This window comes from Papio anubis, chromosome 15 (genome assembly GCF_008728515.1).
Source record: "Papio anubis isolate 15944 chromosome 15, Panubis1.0, whole genome shotgun sequence".
NCBI classification, from domain to species: Eukaryota; Metazoa; Chordata; class Mammalia; order Primates; family Cercopithecidae; genus Papio; species Papio anubis.
In genome coordinates this window covers 69,265,078-69,272,114 of record NC_044990.1, presented here as the reverse complement: position 1 = coordinate 69,272,114, position 7,037 = coordinate 69,265,078, and the positions used below count along the sequence as shown (strand labels likewise).

Below are 7,037 nucleotides of genomic sequence, written 5' to 3'. Positions count from 1 at the left end.
AATGGCATGAACATGGGAAGCAGAGCTTGCAGTGAGCCAAGATTGTGCCACTGCACTCCAGCCTGGGTAACAGAGCGAGATTCTGTCTCATAAAAAAAAAAAGAAGAAGAAGAAGAAGATAGAATCATTATCTATAGCCCTGCTTTTTTTCTTTGTAGTCCTGACCAGAATCACCTTTAAAGCTGCCTCCACATTTTTTCATATTGGTTATAGCAGCAACCTACTTGTCAGTATCAAAAACTTTCTTCATCAATTTTGGCTGCCATAACAAAATTCTATAGATTGGATGGCTTAAACAACACATATTTCTCATGTAAATATCAATATAAATAATTATCAATATTTATATAAATGATAGTATTATTGTCTATGAGACTATATATATATATATATATCTCCCATTATAAAATTGTCTAATAAAGAGATGTAATAAATTAATAACAAGATTCAGCTATATGCTGCCTACAAGAGACTCATCTCACTTTTAAGGACACACAGAGACTGAAAGCAAAGGGATGGAAAAGATACTCCTTGCAAATGTAAACCAAAAGAGGGTAGAAGTAGCTATACTTATATCACACCAGATAGACATTAAGTCAAAAATTTTAAAAAGAGACAAGAACACTATAGGCTGGGCGTGGTGGCTCACGCCTGTAATCCCAGCACTTTGGGAGGCTGAGGTGGGCGGATCACAAGGTCAGGAAATCAAGACCATCCTGGTTAACATGGTGAAACCCTATCTCTACTAAAAATACAAAAAGTTAGGGAGGCATGGTGGTGAGTGCCTGTAGTCCCAGCTACTCAGGAAGCTGAAGCAGGAGAATGGCATGAACCCAGAAGGCAGAGCTTGCAGTGAGCCAAGATCACGCCACTCACTCCAGCCTGGGTGACAGAGCAAGACTCTGTCAAAAAAAAAAGAGAGGGAGAGATAAGAACACATATAATGATAAAGCAGTAAATATATATGTACTCAACATTGGGGGCAGCTAAATATATGAAACAAATATTAAACGATCTGAAAGAAGAAATAGATTGCAGTATAATAGTAGTAGGGAACTTCAATACTCCACGTTTAATAATGGACAGATCATCAAGACAGAAAACTAATAAGAAAACATTGGACTTGAACACCTTTCATCAAGTGATAATGGACATGTATAGAACATTTCATTCAATAGCAACAGAATACACAGTCTTCTCCAACATACATGAAACATTCTCCAGGACAGATTATATGTTAGAGCACAAAACAACTATAAGAAAATTTTAAAAAGCTGAAATTGTATCAAGTATTTTTTCTGACCACAGTGGTAGAAAATTGGAAATCAGTAACAGAAGGAATTTTGGAAAATTCACAAACACATGGAAATTAGACAATATACTCTTGAACAATAAATGGGTCAATGAAGACATTAAAAGGGAAATTTACATATATTTTAAGACAAATGAAAATAAAAACACATTATACCCAAACTTATGGGACACAGCAAAAGTGGGTCTGAGAGGGAAGTTTTTAGCAGTAAATGCCTACATCAAAAGGGAAGAAAAATCTCAAGCAACTTACAGTTACTCCTTGAGGAACTAGAAAAAGGAGAAACTAAGCCCAAAGTTAGCGGAAGGAAGTTACAAAGATCAGATCGTAAGTAAGTAAAAGAGAGACAAGAAAAAAGTGAAAAGATAAATGAAACTGAATTGAATTTTTGAAAAGACAAAGTTGACAAACGATTGGCTAGATTAGGGGAAAAGAGGAGAAGAAAATTAGAAATGAAAGAGTAGACATTACAATTGATACCGTAGAAATACAAAGGATGATAAAATATCACTATGAATAATTACATGTCAGTAAATTAGATAACCTAGAAGAAATGGATGAATTCCTAAACAGGGACAACTTACCAAGACTGAATCATGAAGAAAGAGAACATTTGGACAGACCAATAATGAATGGGAAATTGAATCAGTAATAAACAGTTTCCAATTAAAGAAAAGTCCAGGACCAAATGGTTTGACCGCTGAATTCTACCAAACATTCAAGAAAAAGTTAATACCAATTCTCCTCAAACTATTCCAAAAAATAGAAGAAGGGGGAATAATTCTACACAATTTTTAGGATGCCAACATTACTTGGATATCAAAGCCAGACAAGGACACTACAAGGAAAGAAAATTACAAGCCAATAGTTTTGATGAACCTCAACAAAATGCTAACAAAGCAAATTCAACAATATTTTAAAAGGACTTATGCACCATGATCAAGTCTGATTTATCCCTGGGATGCAAAAATCATTCAACATACAAAAATCAATAAATATGATATATCATATTAACAGAATGAAGAACAAAAGCCATATGATAATTTCATTAGATACAGGAAAAGCATTTGACAGAATTCATCATCCTTTTATAATAAAAACTCTCATCAAATTAGCTAGAACAGGAATATACTTCAAGACAATAAATACCATATATGAAAAGCCCACAGCTAATATTATACTGAATGGTGAAAAATTAAAAGCCTTTTCTCTAAGTTCTGAATTGAGAACTTATGTTTCTTTTCTTAATTCAAAAAGAATACCTATTGCTTCTCTTCAATATAGTAGTGAAAGTTCTTGCCAGAGTAATTAGCAAGAGAAATAAATAAAAAGCGTTCAAATAGGAAAAAAAAAGAAAAAAGTGAAATTGTTGCTGTTTACCGTCAACATTTTCTTATATATGGAAAATCCTAGACTTCACCAAAAAAAAACCCCTGTTGGAACTAATTAATGCATGCAATGCAGTTACAAGATGCAAATCAACACCCCGAAATCAGTCGTGTTCTATACTCTAATAATGAACAATTCAAAAAATTCCACATGTAATAACTACAAAATATTACTTAGGAATAAATTTAACCAAGGGGTTAAAAAATAAGTAAACTAAAACCTATAAAAATTAATAGAATAAATTGAAAAGAGCATAAATAAAATAAAAAATAACCTGTGTTCATATACTGGGAGAATTAATAATGTGAAAATGTCCATACTACTCAAAGCAGTCCAAAGAGCATGGAGTCAGTGCAATCCCTAAATTTCATTTTTCTTCATAGAAATAGAAAAAGGAATCCTAAAATATGTATAGAACCACAAAATCCATGGATAGTCAATGTAGTCATGAACAAAAAGGACAAAGCTAAAGGTGTCACACTATCTGATTTCAAACTACAGATATAACTTGTTTGTTTTTTATACTTCACTTTATTGCACTTTGTGGATATTGCATTTTTTTACGAATTGAAGGTTTGTGGCAGCATTGCATTGATCAAGTCTATAAACACCATTTTTTTTCCGACAACATGTGCTCACTTCAAGTCTCTGTGTCTGAATTTTTTTAGCAATAAAGTATTTTTTTTTGTACTTTTTAAAAGACATGATGCACGCTTAAGAGATTGTGGTTTAAATATAACTTTTATATGCACTCAGAAACCAAGAAATTCATTTGGCTTGCCTATTGTGATATTTGCTTTACTGCTGTGATCTGGATCCAAACCTGCAATATCTCCAAGGTATGCCTGTGTACTACAAAACTAATGTAATTAAAACTGCATGGTATTGTAATAAAAACAGATACATAAACCAACAGAATAGAGAGCCCAGAAATGATTTTTGACAAAGGAGCCAACAACATACAATAAGAACAGGACAGTCTTTTCAAAAAGTGTTGCTGGGATAATTGGATATCTACATTTAGAAGAATGAAATTGGAAGTTTATCTAACACCATACACAAAAATCTGCTCAAAATTTATTGAAGACTTACATGTAAGAGCAGAAACTGTAAAACTACTAGAAGAAAACACACACAACATTTTAGAAAAGCTATATGACATTGGCCTGAGCAATGATTTTTTTGGATTTGACCCCAAAAGCACAGGCAACAAAACAAAAATAAACAAATGGGATTACATCAAACTAAAAACTTCTGCACAGCAAAGGAATGCATTAGCAGTGTGCAGACACAACCTGTGGATTGAGAGAAAATATTTATAAGCCCCACATCTGATAAGGGGTCTATATCCAAAATATATGAAGAACTCAAGCAACTCAATAGCAAGAAAACAAATAACTTGATTTTTAAAAATGGGCAAGGGACCTGGTTAGGCTTTTTAAAAAATACATACAAATGGCCAACAGGTGAATGAAAAATGTTCAACATTAATAATCATTAGAGATAATCTTTAGGAAAATCCAAATGAATACCATAATGAAATATCACCTCACACCTGTCAGAATGGTTGGTATCAAAAAGAGGAAAGTTAACTAGTGTTGGAGGATGTGGAGAGCAAGGTACACTTGTATATTGTTGGCGAGAATATTAATTAGTACAGCCACATGGAAAACTATACAGAGGTTCCTCAAAAAAACTTAAAATAGAACACCATGTGACTTAACAGTCCCATTTCTGGATATTTAAACAGGATATTTGAAATTAGTTTGTTGAATAGATGTCTGCACTCCCATGTTCTTTGCAGCAATTTTCATGATAGCCAACCTCAGCAGCCATTAACAGATAAGTACATAAAGAAAATGTGGTATATATACATAATAGAATACTCTTCAGCCTTAAAAAAAAAAAAAGAAAAAAAGAAGGAAATGTGATCATTTGTAACATGGATGGAATTGGAGAATATTATGCTAAGTGAAATAATCTAGGTACAGAAAAATAAATACCACTTGTTCTCACTTATATGTGGAATCTAAAACAATTGAACTCATAAAAACAGAGAGTAACATATAAATTGCAGAGGCTAGAGGTGGAGAAATAAGGAGATGATGGTCAAAGGGTACAAAAGCTTAGAAAGGAAGAATGAGGGTATTTTTTTTCTTCAGATCAATTCCAAAGCATGATGACTGAAGTTAATTACAGTGTATTGTCCATTTAAAAATGGTTAAAATAATAAATATCAAATGTTCTCAACACAAAAATAGTAAGCATTTGACATTGTGGGTATGCTAATTAGTTTGATTTAATTATTTCACAACGCATTTATAAATCATAGCATCACATTGTACCCCGTAAATATATATACTTATACCTTTCAATTTTTAAGAAACATTTTAAATATTTAAAAGTTTGTCTAATGATCACTGAGACAAATAAGACCAAAAAAAAAAAAAAAATGTTAAAATCATGCTTGCCTTGGTGGCACATACACTAAAATTGGAATGACTCAGAGAAGATTATCAGGGTCCTTGCAAAGAATGACATGAATGACATAAAACTTCAGGAAGCACTCTGTGTGCATTTTGTGAAACAAGCTCTTGGAAATAATTGCTGAATTATAAATTTGAAAGGGATTCTGCAAGACATTCAACAGTGGATAACTACTTTTACTGGAAGTAGGTTAGCAATATTTAAAGTTAGAATTTTCATATATTAAAGTAATTTTTAAATTTCAAATTACAGATCTTATTTGTGAAAGTAGTCTATTTTATTTCCTTAACACTACCCTCCCCAGTATGCTACTTTATTCTCATGCAGTGAATTTGGGAATGAATAATAATTGTATTTTAATATGATATAATTAAATGAAATATTGAGATATTATTTATAATCCACCAATGTATGTGTACTTTACTTGAAATATCCAGAGAGAATTAAGAAATAGATTAGAGACAAGAAAAGGCATATTAATATTGTGGAAGTACCATATATTTTTAAAGTAAATTGTAATAAACTACAGTGTAAAACAATTTAAAAGATGTTTTGATAAGAACAATTTATTTCTTAAATATTTTTCAGCTACTAAATCCATTTTTTCTCTCTCTCTATATGTTCACATTTAGATATGCAAACTTTTAAGTACCACTTTATGATTAATTAAAACATCTTTCCTACCTTTATAGTTATTTGAGCTTGAAAGTTCCCTTTTGAGAAAACATCACTGAAAAGAGTTAAGGTGAAAGGAAAGAGTGAGAAGGAAAATGGTAATTTTAGGAATATCAGCTTTTAAAAAAAGTAAAGCATATTGAAATGCCAGTTTGGAAAAATATGTGCAGCATAGTAATTAGAGTAATAGAAGACAGTATGTGAAACGATATGTCTAAATTCAGACCTGACATATTGAATGCATATGCAACTTGATTTTGGAAAAAGCAATTGTTATTTGTTCTCATAAAATGGAGAACTATCATATAAAATTAAAATAGAACAAACAAATGAGGGGTAGAAATGCATCAGTTTAACAAGTGTACATTTTATTTCAAAATTGAGCATTCTAGCAAGAAATGAAGGAGTAGCTTTATGAGAACAATATGCAAATTGAAATTCATATTGGAGTGATCTGCAATTAAAAGATACGTTGAAAGAAAGGCATTCTAGAATTAGTAGTTTTCATTGACAATATGCTCTGTTATAAAAAAAGTCATAATTACATATGGATTATAGTCATGCATAGCATAATGTCATTTCAGTCAGTGACAGAGCACATATATGAAGGTGGTCCCACTAGATTATACTTTTTCTATGTTTAGAAAAAGTCCATATATAGGTTTGGTGTAGCCTATATATACAGGTTTGTGTCCTACAAACAATAGACTATACCATATTTTGTAGGTGCGTAGCAGGCTATCCCATCAAGGTTTGTGTAAGTAAACTCTATGATGTTCACACAAAAATGAAATATCTAAGAACACATTTCTTGGATTTCATTCCTATTGTTAAGCACTTCATGATTGTATATTTCTTAAGTATCATGTGAGAAATTTAAAAAAAAAATTTATTGTTTGTGCCTAATTTGATCTGCACCCAAAATAATCTTGGCATTCATGATTATAAAGTACTGAAAACATGTTAGTAAAATTAAGGTTACTTTATAATAATGGAGGGAAGTGGACTTACTCCATTTATACCTCAAAATTTCAAATGTAAAATATTCCATTTTTAATGCAAATTTTTTTTACAGTTTTTAAGTTGATTTCAGTTTTTAAAAAACCCATTATAATAGAAACTGCTCGTTCATTCAAAATTATTTTGTGTTTTTCCCTCACTATTGTCATTTGTT

At 31.4% G+C, this 7,037-nt stretch overlaps 1 non-coding gene across 1 annotated transcript; it reads left to right on the top strand.

The window, feature by feature from the left end:
* The first annotated feature begins 5,168 nt into the window (after positions 1-5,168).
* On the top strand, positions 5,169-5,270 carry LOC116270665. Its single transcript, XR_004178811.1, has one exon. It is a non-coding gene; the product is annotated as a U6 spliceosomal RNA (small nuclear RNA).
* Positions 5,271-7,037: the final 1,767 nt, after the last annotated feature.